Source organism: Oncorhynchus mykiss, chromosome 23 (genome assembly GCF_013265735.2).
Source record: "Oncorhynchus mykiss isolate Arlee chromosome 23, USDA_OmykA_1.1, whole genome shotgun sequence".
In the NCBI taxonomy this organism is placed as follows: Eukaryota; Metazoa; Chordata; class Actinopteri; order Salmoniformes; family Salmonidae; genus Oncorhynchus; species Oncorhynchus mykiss.
In genome coordinates this window covers 11,162,409-11,176,049 of record NC_048587.1, presented here as the reverse complement: position 1 = coordinate 11,176,049, position 13,641 = coordinate 11,162,409, and the positions used below count along the sequence as shown (strand labels likewise).

Below are 13,641 nucleotides of genomic sequence, written 5' to 3'. Positions count from 1 at the left end.
ATGGAATTGCAACCCTTTGCATGCACAGTTCATTTTTCCATCATGTGCAGTGCACTCTTCCATCACACATACAGCTGATTCTCAAGATCTTGCACATTTAATGAGATGCTATTGAGCCCACACTACTACACTGAGCAATGACTACATGCCTTCTAGTAAGTTTTGATTACAACACTGGGTGAGGTGAATAGCTTTTATGACACAGATCATTTTTTGTTAAGTAGTAAATAGTAGCCTACAGCAAAGTGTTTAAATCCTTTCTAACTTGTTAACAGTTTCTGCTTGTTAGTTTTTGCTATCATGTGGGTTTTAGCTTGCTTGAGCCTGCTAACTGAGTGTTAATTCACCTGTTTCATTTTAAAACATTTATCTTATAAAGGAGTTGTTTAGTCTAACTGCTTAACTATTTACAGTGCCTTGCGAAAGTATTCGGCCCCCTTGAACTTTGCGACCTTTTGCCACATTTCAGGCTTCAAACATAAAGATATAAAACTGTATTTTTTTGTGAAGAATCAACAACAAGTGGGACACAATCATGAAGTGGAACGACATTTATTGGATATTTCAAACTTTTTTAACAAATCAAAAACTGAAAAATTGGGCGTGCAAAATTATTCAGCCCCTTTACTTTCAGTGCAGCAAACTCTCTCCAGAAGTTCAGTGAGGATCTCTGAATGATCCAATGTTGACCTAAATGACTAATGATGATAAATACAATCCACCTGTGTGTAATCAAGTCTCCGTATAAATGCACCTGCACTGTGATAGTCTCAGAGGTCCGTTAAAAGCGCAGAGAGCATCATGAAGAACAAGGAACACACCAGGCAGGTCCGAGATACTGTTGTGAAGAAGTTTAAAGCCAGATTTGGATACAAAAAGATTTCCCAAGCTTTAAACATCCCAAGGAGCACTGTGCAAGCGATAATATTGAAATGGAAGGAGTATCAGACCACTGCAAATCTACCAAGACCTGGCCGTCCCTCTAAACTTTCAGCTCATACAAGGAGAAGACTGATCAGAGATGTAGCCAAGAGGCCCATGATCACTCTGGATGAACTGCAGAGATCTACAGCTGAGGTGGGAGACTCTGTCCATAGGCCCAACAATCAGTCGTATATTGCACAAATCTGGCCTTTATGGAAGAGTGGCAAGAAGAAAGCCATTTCTTAAAGATATCCATAAAAAGTGTTGTTTAAAGTTTGCCACAAGCCACTTGGGAGACACACCAAACATGTGGAAGAAGGTGCTCTGGTCAGATGAAACCAAAATTGAACTTTTTGGCAACAATGCAAAACGTTATGTTTGGCGTAAAAGCAACACAGCTCATCACCCTGAACACACCATCCCCACTGTCAAACATGGTGGTGGCAGCATCATGGTTTGGGCCTGCTTTTCTTCAGCAGGGACAGGGAAGATGGTTAAAATTGATGGGAAGATGGATGGAGCCAAATACAGGACCATTCTGGAAGAAAACCTGATGGAGTCTGCAAAAGACCTGAGACTGGGACGGAGATTTGTCTTCCAACAAGACAATGATCCAAAACATAAAGCAAAATCTACAATGGAATGGTTCAAAAATAAACATATCCAGGTGTTAGAATGGCCAAGTCAAAGTCCAGACCTGAATCCAATCGAGAAACTGTGGAAAGAACTGAAAACTGCTGTTCACAAATGCTCTCCATCCAACCTCACTGAGCTCGAGCTGTTTTGCAAGGAGGAATGGGAAAAAATTTCAGTCTCTCGATGTGCAAAACTGATAGAGACATACCCCAAGCGACTTACAGCTGTAATCGCAGCAAAAGGTGGCGCTACAAAGTATTAACTTAAGGGGGCTGAATAATTTTGCACGCCCAATTTTTCAGTTTTTGATTTGTTAAAAAAGTTTGAAATATCCAATAAATGTCGTTCCACTTCATGATTGTGTCCCACTTGTTGTTGATTCTTCACAAAAAAATACAGTTTTATATCTTTATGTTTGAAGCCTGAAATGTGGCAAAAGGTCGCAAAGTTCAAGGGGGCCGAATACTTTCGCAAGGCACTGTATCTGTACATGGAATTGTATTTGTTAGTTTTTTTACAATTATTTTTCTAATCTTTACAGGAAAATGCCAAATGTGTGGTGAAATTTCACTACAGCTAATGTAGAAGGAGAAGTTGTGTACATTTGCAAATACTGTGCCAAATAATATGTGAAGAATGCAACAAAGATGCAGAATCATTTGGCCAAGTGCATAATGTTCCCTCAGCGCTCACAACAAGCAACCTCTGACAAAAGTCCCTCTACTTTTATTGAACAGAACTTACATCAATCAACATGCCTCAATCAAAAATTTACAGCCAGAAGTACAGGAAAGAGTGGGAGTCTCTACCTGAACAAATATCAAATCATGTTTTTTGCTGAGATGGCCAGTCAATTTGAGTAACGTTATTGTGTATTCTACGTAATGACGCAGTTTTACGTTATCACGCAATGACATGAACAACGTCTTTTAGCAACTAATCAACCTTCCTCTAGCAACTTACACTGAAAATTAGTTGGCAACACTGGTCTCTCCAAGAAATGGCCATATCACAGTCTGCCGATATGGACAGCTCCATCAAGAGGATCCTCCTGGATGATGTATTTTGGGAGAGAGTGGTAAGCAGCCTGAAACTCCTGAAACCTAAAGCAGTAGGCATTGCACAGATTGAGGGAGACAATGCCACCCTGTCTGATGTTCAGACTCTGCTTGCAGGTGTAAGAGAAGAAATCCATACTGCCCTGCCCACTTCACTGTTGCTCCAAGCAGAAGAAACTGCAGTTGGGAAATACATCAAAAAAGCGTGAAGACTTCTGCCTGAAGCCCATACATGCCGCAGGTACATGTTGGACCCCAAGTATGCTGGCAAGAGCATCCTGTATGATGGTGCAGAGATCAACAAGGCCTATGGAGTCATCACTACCGTATCTCGCCACCTTGGCCTGGATGAGGGCAACGTTCTTGGCAGTCTGGCAAAGTACACTTCCAAGCAAGGGCGTTGGGATGCAGATACAATATGGCAGTCGTGCCAACATATCTCATCAGCCACCTGGTGGAAGAGACTGTGGATCTGAGGTTCTTTCCCCTGTTGCCTTCATCCTCCAAATCCCACCAACATCAGCCGCCTCAGCGAGCTAACTGGTCCTTGTTTGGGATCATACTCACCAAAGCACGCAACAAGCTGACCAATACAAGGGTTGAAAAATCGATGGCCAACTGAGCAAATTTGAGGCTTTTTGAGCTTGACAATGCGCCATCCTCAACAAGGTTGGAAAGGGACAGTGAGTTCTGAGTCTGATGTTCAAGAGGTGGTCATTGAGGAGGTCCAGGGAGAATGGAAGACATGGAAGACAACCAAAGCTTTAGTTTCTAGACTATAATTTTACAGATGTACAGTGGAAGTCAGAAGTTTACATACAATTTAGCAAAATACATTTAAACTCAGTTTTTAAGAATTCCTGACATTTAATCATAGTAGAAATCCCCTGTCTTAGGTCAGTTAGGATCACCACTTTATTTTAAGAATGTGAATTGTCAGAATAATAGTAGAGAGAATTATTTATTTCAGATTTGATTTATTTCAGTTCTGTCCACAAATTTTCTATAGGATTGAGGTCAGAGCTTATGTGATGGCAACTCCAATACCTTGACTTTGTTGTCCTTAAGCCATTTTGCCACAACTTTGGAAGTATGCTTGGGGTCATTGACCATTTGGAAGACCCATTTGCGACCAAGACATTAAAAAAAAGTACGATCTTTGTCCCCTTGTGTAGTTGCAAACTGTAGTCTGGGTTTTTATGGTGGTTTTGCAGCAGTGATTCCTTCCTTGATGAGTGGCCTTTCAGGTTGTCGATATAGGAGTCGTTTTACTGTGGATATAGATTCTTCACAAGGTCCTTTGCTGTTGTATGTTCATCTCTAGGAGACAGAACGCGTCTTCTTCCTGAGCGGTATGACGGCTGCGTGGTCCCATGGTGTTTATACTTGCGTACTATTGTTTGTACAGATGAAGGTAGTACCTTCAGGCGTTTGGAAATTGCTCCCAAGGATGAACCAGACTTGTGGAGGTCTACAAAAAAAATTCTGAGGTCTTGTCTGATTTCTTTTGATTTTCCCATGATGTCAAGGAAAGAGGCGGTGAGTTTGAAAGTAGGCCTTGAAATACATCCACAGGTACACCTCCAATGGACTCAAATTGTCAGTTATCCTATCAGAAGCTTCTAAAGCCATGACATCATTTTCTGGAATTTTCCAAGCTGTTTAAAGGCACAGTCAATTTAGTGTATGTAAACTTCTGATCCACTGGAATTGTGATACAGTGAAATAATCTGTCTGTAAACAATTGTTGTAAAAATTACTTGTGTCAAGCACAAAGTAGATGTCCTAACTGACTTGCCAAAACTATAGTTTGTTAATAAGACATTTGTGGAGTGGGTAAAATTTTAGGTTATGTTTTAGGTTATTGTCCTGCTGAAAGGTGAATTTGTGTCTGGTGGGAAGTAGACTGAACCAGGTTTTTCTCTACCATTTTGCCTGTGCTTAGCTCTATTCAGTTTCTTTTTTTTATCTGAAAAACTCCCCAGGCCTTAACGATTACAAGCATACACATAACATGATGCAGCCACCACTATGCTTGACAATATTTAGACTGGAACTCAGTCATGTGTTGTATTGGATTTGCACTAAACAACAGTGTATTCAGGACAAAAAGTGAATTGCTTTGACACATTCTTTGCAGTATTACTTTAGTACCTGTAATAACTTCACCATGCGCAAAGGGATATTCAGTGTCTGCTTTTTTTCTTTCATTTTTACACATCTACCAATAGGTGCCCTTCTTTGAGAGGCATTGGAAAACCTCCCTGATCTTTGTGGTTGAATCTGTTTGAAATTCACTGCTCGACTGAGAGGCCATTGTATGTGTGAGGTACGGAGAGGAGGTAATCATTCAAAATTCATGTTAAACACTTATTGCACTCATGCAACTTATTATTTGACTTAAGCAAATGTTTACTCCTGAACGTATTTAGTCTTGCCATAACAAAGGGGTTGAATAATTATTCACTCAAGACATTTCAGCTTTTCAATAAATTTTTACAAATTTCTAAAAACATTGAAATTATGGGGTAAAGTGTGTTAGCCAATGACAAAAACATCTCAGTTTAATCTTATTTTAAATTCAGACTGTAACATAAATGTGGAAAATGTCTAGGGGTGTGAATACTTTCTGAAGGCACTGTATACTGGTTTTGGAACGGTGTGGAGGGTTGTCACACTTGGAGCTACTGTTGTGGGGGGGTTAAGTGCTCAAGGGCTCAACAGCAGGAAATATCATCTAGGATTTAACGCCGGCAACCCTCCGATTGCTAGCTCACTTCCCTCCAGATTTTTCCCATCAGACCCGGGATTCGAACTGGCAACCCTCCAGTTGCTGGCTTGCCTCTCTAACCGTTAGGTCTACACTATGTGCATGATTAAACTGATAATTAGCCTAACAGTGGAGTCAATGTTATTTTTTTAGGCTTCAAGCTTGTCTAGATTGGTCAAGTTGACTCCCTTCTCCACACGCAGAAATCGGAATCAATGACGCAATAACCTAATTGACATATATGAGAGAATTTTTTTGGTTTTGTGGAAACCTAATTGTATTCCACCAACTCTTGAAGCATGCCTCTTTGTTAAAAAGGGCAACACGTGACTGCATAAACACACAGATACCAACCAATGCATGTTTTCCTGTGCCTTGTGCCAGCTGCTGTTCTGAGGCTGAGGGGAATTCCTGTTTCCTCCACCAGACTAAGGCTGCATATCAATACTCTAACACAGGTTCCTCCTCTCCTAACCTTGTCTCCTCTTCATCTGACCGGAGAGGACGTGACAACACAATTCCTCAGGAATTCATTTACATTTTTTGCTAATGTTTTTAGATCAGAAAAGAGAAATAAGAGAGAGTTGAAGGTGAGAGAAAAGAGAAGACAAGCAGAGGAAGTGACTAAAGACTATTAAGCAACCCCTAGCCTCTCCCCAGGTTTTCTGATGGGAAGTGAGGGAGGGCAGGGCTGGTCTGATGGAGTTCCTCAGAAGTAGCTCTGTTGAATCACTGTGTGTGGGGGCGTGAGCCTCACTCCCACTGTTTCCTTGCTGGGAAGTGACTGCTTTACTTGTCATACAGAGGGAAAGCTAGAAAAACAAGGAGGGGGAGAGGAGTGGTATTTAAGCGAGTCTCAACTCTATGTCAGACAGTGTGGTGTGACTGTGGGACAGGGAACAGTGGGACCTGGCTGGACAGTACAGGTGGATATCAGTGGAGGGAGAAATGTGGAGGATGGCCTAAACTCCAGTAGGATTTCAGAATGAAACAGAATATCCTCAATGGTGTTTTAAATGGACATATCAGATGCCAAAATGGAAGATACCTCTATTTGTTGGATGAGGGCCAGGTCACTATTGTGAGTTTTGTTTTTTAATTAGCCAGAACATTGTTTCTGGGAAAGACACGATGAAGCAATGGGACAATGTATGTAGTCTGGTGTAAGTATTTGAGTAACAAATGTCTTCATCTGTGTGAGTATAATTTCAGTATTGGAATAAGAGATTATGTAGAGCTGTTACTATTCAACATTATGTATCACACAAAGTAGTGTGAATCGCCTAGTCTGAAATTAACCACTAAACCCTTGTACACTTCTTGTTGGCCTTTCAACGTTCTGTGAGAATTGGATGGACGTAAGCAACATGGCAGAAACCAAGGCTACAAGGGCTGTGTGGAGTTAGAGTATCTGATCTATGAGGGGCCATTGAACCGTATCTGTCTGGGTTACATATGCTAGAGGTTGATTAAAGATTAGAGACTGTGCTCAGACTTTGCCTGGTAGCCAGATCTGTCCCCGCTTTAGTCTACACCATATGTGTGATTCATATCTTTTCATTTATATTTTTGAACAACAATAGTTCCTAGTCAACAACTGAATGGGTTTAACTGTGTTTAACCCCACTGGGTTAAAGCCTAAGCATTAGCTCTGGGAGCTAACACAAGACTCCAGGTCTCAGGCAAGGTTATTCCAGTTTAGTTCCAGGCAGTTCAACCGGTTGTTGCTCAGTTCAACTAACTGACGGGAAGACTGCAGTTTCCTGAGCATATATTAAGGTGTGTTCTTCCTCACAACTTTCTGTGTGCGTGTGCTTGTTTGTTTGTGTGTGCGTATGTCCACTCAGGAATGCACTGTAAACCACCTGGGGATAACACTGACGATTCCTCGAACTGTACTCACACTGTCAATATTGACTCTAGTCATTTGAATGGGTTATATTCCTGCAACATAAATTGTTCAGATGACGATGAGTGGCAAACCATATCTATTGTTGTGGATTTAAAGATATACTGAGCAACATTAAAATAAGTATTGTGTTTTTGTAACACACTGCTGGGGCTTGTCCATGGGAGGGTTCTACGTTACAGAACGTTAAGATAGATAAGTATTGTGTACAGATACAGTATGATTGTCTTTCATGTAGTGAATCAACTATTTATTTTTATCTGAACGTTTCACCTTCTTGCCTACTCCCCTTGATTCTGAACTGTTTTATGTGACATGTCTCGGCTTGACCAGTGCACTGTGTGTGCACGTGCTTGTTTGTGTCTGACCACTGCTGTACAGTATCTCGCATTGCAATCTGAATCAGGCCTTGCATCACCCCACCACAGAAAATTCCCTTTCCTCCCTGCCAACTTCCATCACAGAAGTTGTGAAACGGTCAGGAATCTTGGCTGCTGCAGATGGATCCTTTAAACATCCTTTGGCAAGGTTAAGAGTAGGAGTAACCCTTAGGCACAGATCTAGGATCAGGAACTGCATACCCCTCTAACAAACTGGCTCATCGTTCAGTCTAAGATGAAGATGGAATATGCCCAACCAAATAGCATTTTACTCTTAGGAGGAAGAGGTGCTGATATCTTCTATCACCATCTTCTCACATCCATTTTAGTGGCTTTTTAAAGAAATAAAGATTGCCCAACCTCTTGTCACCCCCAGCTTCACTGCAAAATGAAGCTGGGGGTGATACAGTGCCTTGCGAAAGTATTCGGCCCCCTTGAACTTTGCGACCTTTTGCCACATTTCAGGCTTCAAACATAAAGATATAAAACTGTATTTTTTTGTGAAGAATCAACAACAAGTGGGACACAATCATGAAGTGGAACGACATTTATTGGATATTTCAAACTTTATTCAGCCCCCTTAAGTTAATACTTTGTAGCGCCACCTTTTGCTGCGATTACAGCTGTAAGTCGCTTGGGGTATGTCTCTATCAGTTTTGCACATCGAGAGACTGACATTTTTTCCCATTCCTCCTTGCAAAACAGCTCGAGCTCAGTGAGGTTGGATGGAGAGCATTTGTGAACAGCAGTTTTCAGTTCTTTCCACAGATTCTCGATTGGATTCAGGTCTGGACTTTGACTTGGCCATTGTAACACCTGGATATGTTTATTTTTGAACCATTCCATTGTAGATTTTGCTTTATGTTTTGGATCATTGTCTTGTTGGAAGACAAATCTCCGTCCCAGTCTCAGGTCTTTTGCAGACTCCATCAGGTTTTCTTCCAGAATGGTCCTGTATTTGGCTCCATCCATCTTCCCATCAATTTTAACCATCTTCCCTGTCCCTGCTGAAGAAAAGCAAGCCCAAACCATGATGCTGCCACCACCATGTTTGACAGTGGGGATGGTGTGTTCAGGGTGATGATCTGTGTTGCTTTTAGGCCAAACATAACGTTTTGCATTGTTGCCAAAAAGTTCAATTTTGGTTTCATCTGACCAGAGCACCTTCTTCCACATGTTTGGTGTGTCTCCCAGGTGGCTTGTGGCAAACTTTAAACAACACTTTTTATGGATATCTTTAAGAAATGGCTTTCTTGCCACTCTTCCATAAAGGCCAGATTTGTGCAATATACGACTGATTGTTGTCCTATGGACAGAGTATCCTACCTCAGCTGTAGATCTCTGCAGTTCATCCAGAGTGATCATGGGCCTCTTGGCTGCATTTCTGATCAGTCTTCTCCTTGTATGAGCTGAAAGTTTAGAGGGACGGCCAGGTCTTGGTAGATTTGCAGTGGTCTGATACTCCTTCCATTTCAATATTATCGCTTGCACAGTGCTCCTTGGGATGTTTAAAGCTTGGGAAATCTTTTTGTATCCAAATCCGGCTTTAAACTTCTTCACAACAGTATCTCGGACCTGCCTGGTGTGTTCCTTGTTCTTCATGATGCTCTCTGCGCTTTTAACGGACCTCTGAGACTATCACAGTGCAGGTGCATTTATACGGAGACTTAATTACACACAGGTGGATTGTATTTATCATCATTAGTCATTTAGGTCAACATTGGATCATTCAGAGATCCTCACTGAACTTCTGGAGAGAGTTTGCTGCACTGAAAGTAAAGGGGCTGAATAATTTTGCACGCCCAATTTTTCAGTTTTTGATTTGTTAAAAAAGTTTGAAATATCCAATAAATGTCGTTCCACTTCATGATTGTGTCCCACTTGTTGTTGATTCTTCACAAAAAAATACAGTTTTATATCTTTATGTTTGAAGCCTGAAATGTGGCAAAAGGTTGCAAAGTTCAAGGGGGCCGAATACTTTCGCAAGGCACTGTAAGAGGTTGGGCAATCTCTCCACTGATCTCCTGCTCGTCGTTTCACTGCCTTTTATCACTCAGCTGTACAGAGGTTTCGTTCTAAATAGGAGTCAGACCAGTTCCGTTTACTGAGGTTTTAAACAATGTTTCAACATGGTAGAGGTACACTTGATTGAACTTGCCTTATGGGTCTAGTTGAATAGTCATAAAAGTGCAAACCTCACACAACCAGCCTGGCCTCAGAGCCATACAAAACATACTTGACATTTTTCTGAGCACCTTCAAGATGTGTGATACCTACTAATGGTCTAGTTACTTTAGACAGAAACGAAATAGGAAGGTTGCTCGGGGAGTAGGGGTGGGCATAATCCGTGACCGTTTAGCAATCCAAAGGTACTGTGTTCGAGTCGCCTCGGGGATAGTTATAGCATTTTAGCTAACCCTTATGCTGAATTTTTAACCCAATTCACATAACCTGCCACGTACATTTTCATAACCTTTGTCGTTAGTTCCCCTAACCGCCAACATAAATTCTTCCCGTAATTTGTAGTTCTCCTTTGTTGTTATGAGTGCGTAACAAGCAACGAGGTCTTAGAGAAAGACGTATAATACGTCCTCCAAAATATATGATAAATTAATCATCCAATTCATAAGCTATTGTAGGACTCAGTAAGATGTATGGAACTATGTCTTATAATTTGTACGATATTGTACACTGTTATTCCAATCATAATGTAACCTAAAGTAACGTAAAATATCATACTAAAGTGTCACAGATTGACTATGAACGAAAACAAATACAGGTGTTACAGCAGCCATTTTAATGGATTTAAAAGGTGCTAAAGCCTAGAGTGAAAGAAGCTCAGGAAGACACAATATGGGAGGAGAATGAGAGGTGTTGTGCCCTGAGAACTGAATTCCATAGATGGTGGCTACTGGAGATGTCATCTATGGGCTCAGTTCTTCTGGCAAGGCACTGCTTATCAGCATAACACGGCAGCACCTATACTTCTATATGAGGAATATGGATTCTCTGACTTTCCATGGCAAACTTATGGTTTCAAATAAAATAATTATTGTGTCCTTCTGTAGATTACATGTAGTCAGCACATTACATTTCAGCTTTGTTAAGTAATAAACTGCTGAAGTCTGTAATTGGGGTATGTATTTTGTATGTACACCATGTAAATTAATAAATGTGTCTTCAGAAAATACACTTTCTCATTAATCTTTACAATCTCATCATAATGTTTATTTACACTATGGACTGGATTAATATGGACAGTCAAACATGAATAGTAAAATCATCAGTGACACTTATTTATAGAGAAACAGGGTGTGTGCTCAAGCACATTTTACTGTACATTTTTACAGTTCAGGGAACATTCTAAACATAGGATGGCGTATTCCCAACCAACACACCCTGGCCACAACTATGTGTTATCTCTCAACTGGGAAAGGTGACTCAGACCCAGAGCCTGTTCCATGGAAGAGTTAGTGACTACCAGTTAGTGACTTCACTGGGAATGTCCATTCTAGTACTTATATTTCTATGCTGATGGACAGAGTCAAATGTGAGGAGTGATAAGATATGAGAGATTCGACTGGCTTTAATACAGTATATGACAAAGGGTTATAGAGTAAGAGAGATCAATCATCGGTGACATATATGAAAGACAAAGGTTAGAACGACAGTGGGTTATGTAGGAGAGATAGGGTTTAAATGCGTGACGGGGTTATACAGTAAGAACTAAGAGGCAAATGAAAGGAGTTTATAAAAGGAGTGGCAAAGCAAACAGTAAAACGAGTAATCCCCTCTCTTCTTATGCAAACTTGCTGATGTTACAGAACACCTTGATAAATTATAGTAGTACATGGTAGCCAAATGAAAACACCAGACCTGAATGACTCCAACATTGAAGTAGCCTGAGGTAGCTATGTATTAATAAAATAATGAGATGGAGAAAATGAACAAAAGTAGCATTTGGCTGCTTTGTATTAAACATATAGTATCTGGAGTTTGGATGTCAAACGTTTATTTTAAGTGAATTTGTCCCGATACTTTTGGTTTCCTAAAATGGGGGGACGATGTACAAAATGTGCTCTAAACGGTTCACCCGACATGGATGAAAATACCCTCAAATTAAAGATGACAGTCTGCACCTTGACCTCACAGTCACTGTATAATTTGAAATCTAAAGTGCTGGAGTACAGAGCCCAAAATAATACTTTTGGAGCTCACTGTAAGTCTACCGTTACTCCAGGGCAGATGGTAAGGTTGAGGATAGTGGTGGAACGCCCTGGGATCAGGCCCCTGGGGTTTCCTCATACTCCTGGAGACCAGGTTTAAGGTGAATTGATGCTCGGTAGGGAAAGATTGAAGGTCGTGACTGTAGTTGTTGCGCCACTGCATCAGTGGGGTGATGGCAATGGGAGACATAGCTCGGTAGAAGTCATGTGAAGATACAGGTCAAGGAGATGTGTATGGGTATAAGTAGTTAAGGTTGGGGTTGTCTTCGTCCCTACAGGGATCTCACTTCACTGAAATAAACAACAAACAAAAACAAAGTAATCATAATAAAAATGTACACTGAACAAAAATATAAATGCAACATGCTACAATTTCCAAACTTTTACTGAGTAACAGTTCACATAAGGAAATCAGTTAATTGAAATAAATGTATTAGGCCCTAATCTATGGATTTCACATGACTGGGAATGCAGATATGCATCGGTTGGTCACAGATACCTTTTTCTTTTAAATAGGTAAGGGTGTGGATCAGAAAACCAGTCAGTATCTGGTGTGACCACCATTTGCCTCATGCAGCATGACACATAGAGTTGCGTAGAGTTGATTGTGGCCTGTGGAATGTTGTCCCACTCCTCTTTACGCTGTCGTACACATTGATGAAGAGCATTCCAAACATGCTTAATGGGTGACATGTCTGGGGATATGTAGCCATGGAAGAACTGGGACCATAGCTGAGGGAAGATGTTTGGGGGTGGGGGTGCTTTTTTGTTGTTGAGAGAGAGAAAGTTTGTTTTGACTGAGCTACAGACGGCTAGAGTGCATTCGGAAAGTATTCAGACCCCTTGAAACAGGTTTTTAGATTTTTTTTGCAAATGTTTAAAAAACATTGAAATACCTTATTTACATAAGTATTCAGACCCTTAGCTATGAGACTCTAAATTGAGCTCAGATACATCCTGTTTCCATTGATCATCCTTGAGATTTTTCTACAACTTGACTGGACCAAGCCATGAGGTTGAAGGAATGTCCGTAGAGTTCTGAGACAAGATTGTGTCGCACAGATCTGGGGAAAGGTACAAACAAATTTCTGCAGCATTGAAGGTCCCCAAGAACACAGTGGCCTCTATCATTCTTAAATTGAAGAAGGAGACTAGACAGTATCAAGGGAAGATGTACAGTACAGAGGGATATTTGATGAAAACCTGCTCCAGAGCGCTCAGGACCTCAGACTGGGGCGAAGGTTCACCTTCAAACAGGACAATGAGACGAAGCACACAGCCAAGACAAAGTCTCTGAATGTTCTTGAGTGGGCCAGCCCGAGCCCGGACTTGAACCCGATGGAACATCTCTGGAGAGACCTGAAAATAGCTGTGCAGCGATGGTCCCCATCCAACCTGACAGAGCTTAAGAGGATCTGCAGAAAATAATGCGAGAAACTCCCAAAATACAAGTGTGCCAATATTGTAGCGTCATACCCAAGAAGACTGGAGGCTGTAATCGCTGCCAAAGATGCTTCAACAGAGTACTGAGTAAAGGGTCTGAATACTTATGTTGATGTGATATTCCCATTTTAAATTTTTTATACATTTGTAAAAATGTCTAAAAAAAACTGTTTTTGCTCATTATGGGGAATTGTGTGTAGATTGAGGGGTTTGGGGGGACAATTTAATCAATTTTAGAACAAGGCTGTAACGGGAACAAAATGTGGAAAAAGTCAAGGGGTCTGAATACTTTCTG

General features: G+C 40.9%; 1 protein-coding gene across 4 annotated transcripts in view; it reads left to right on the top strand.

Moving 5' to 3' along the window:
• Positions 1-6,224: 6,224 nt before the first annotated feature.
• LOC110502244 (suppressor of fused homolog) overlaps positions 6,225-13,641 on the top strand; it is a 41,693-nt gene continuing 34,276 nt past the window's right edge. For 2 of the 4 annotated variants that reach the window (XM_021580130.2, XM_021580129.2), the window contains exon 1: positions 6,225-6,551. The gene's annotated coding sequence lies outside the window, so the exon portion shown is untranslated. The remainder of the gene's footprint in view (positions 6,552-13,641) is intronic. The other 2 variants (XM_021580128.2, XM_021580131.2) reach the window with 2 other exon arrangements.